General features: G+C 39.7%; 1 non-coding gene across 1 annotated transcript; it reads right to left on the reverse strand.

Moving 5' to 3' along the window:
• Positions 1-660: 660 nt before the first annotated feature.
• Positions 661-768, reverse strand: LOC130942642 (small nucleolar RNA R71). Its single transcript, XR_009071207.1, has one exon. It is a non-coding gene; the product is annotated as a small nucleolar RNA R71 (small nucleolar RNA).
• Between the last annotated feature and the right edge of the window lie 607 nt (positions 769-1,375).

A 1,375-nucleotide genomic window follows, 5' to 3' on the forward strand; every position in this document is an offset into this window, starting at 1 on the left:
CTTCACCCTTGTGTTTGGATTCTTACTTTTTCCTTCTTCTATTCCTTTCTTCTTCTACTAACATAAAGGAATCTCTCTATTGTGGTAAAGAGGATCCCTATTATTATTTTCTGTTCCCTTCTCTTTCATATGAGCAGGAGCAAGGACAAGAATATTCTTGTTGAAGCAGATCCTGAACCTGAAAGGACTCTGAAGAGGAAACTAAGAGAAGCTAAATTACAACAATCCAGAGACTACCTTACAGAAATTTTCGAAAAACAAGAGGAGATGGCATCCGAAAATAATAATGCAAGGAGGATGCTTAGTGACTATACTACACCTACTTCCAAATTTGATGGAAGAAGCATCTCAATCCCTGCCATTGGAGCAAACAATTTTGAGCTGAAACCTCAACTAGTTGCTCTACTGCAACAGAACTACAAGTTCCATGGACTTTCATCAGAAGATCCCTACCAATTTTTAACTGAGTTCTTGCAGATTTGCGAGACTGTTAAGACTAATGGAGTAGATCCTAAAGTCTACAGGCTCATTGTTTTCCCCTTTGCTGTAAGAGACAGAGCTAGAATATGGTTGGATTCACAACCTAAAGATAGCCTAGACTCCTGGGATAAGCTGGTCGCGGCCTTCTTGGCTAACTTCTTTCATCCTCAAAAGCTGAGCAAGCTTAGAGTGGATATTCAGACCTTCAAACAAAAAGATGGTGAATCCCTCTATGAAGCTTGGGAAAGATACAAGCAGATGACCAAAAGGTGTCCTTCTGACATGCTTTCAGAGTGGACCATTCTGGATATATTCTATTATGGTCTATCTGAGTTCTCTAAGATGTCACTGGACCATTCTGCAGGTGGATCCATTCACCTAAAGAAAACGCCTGCAGAAGCTCAAGAACTTATTGACATGGTTGTAAATAACCAGTTCATGTACACTTCTGAGAGAAATTCCGTGAATAAGGACGCCTCAAAGGAAGGGAGTTCTTGAAATTGATGCTCTGAATGCCATATTGGCTCAGAATAAAATGTTGACTTAGCAATTCAACATGATTTCTCAAAATCTGAATGGATGGCAAAATGCATCCAACAGTACTAAAGAGGAATCTTCTGAAGAAGAAGCTTATGATCCTGAGAACCCTGCAATGGCAGAGGTAAATTACATGGGTGAACCTTATGGAAACACCTATAATTCATCATGGAGAAATCATCCAAATTTCTCATGGAAGGATCAACAAAAGCCTCAACAAGGCTTTAATAATGGTGGAAGAAATAGGCTAGCAATAGCAAGCCTTATCCATAATCTTCTCAGCAACAGACAGAGAATTCTGAGCAGAGCACCTCTAACTTAGCAAACATAGTCTCTGATCTGTCTAAGGCCACTTTAA

Source organism: Arachis stenosperma, chromosome 7, assembly GCF_014773155.1.
Source record: "Arachis stenosperma cultivar V10309 chromosome 7, arast.V10309.gnm1.PFL2, whole genome shotgun sequence".
Taxonomy (NCBI): Eukaryota; Viridiplantae; Streptophyta; class Magnoliopsida; order Fabales; family Fabaceae; genus Arachis; species Arachis stenosperma.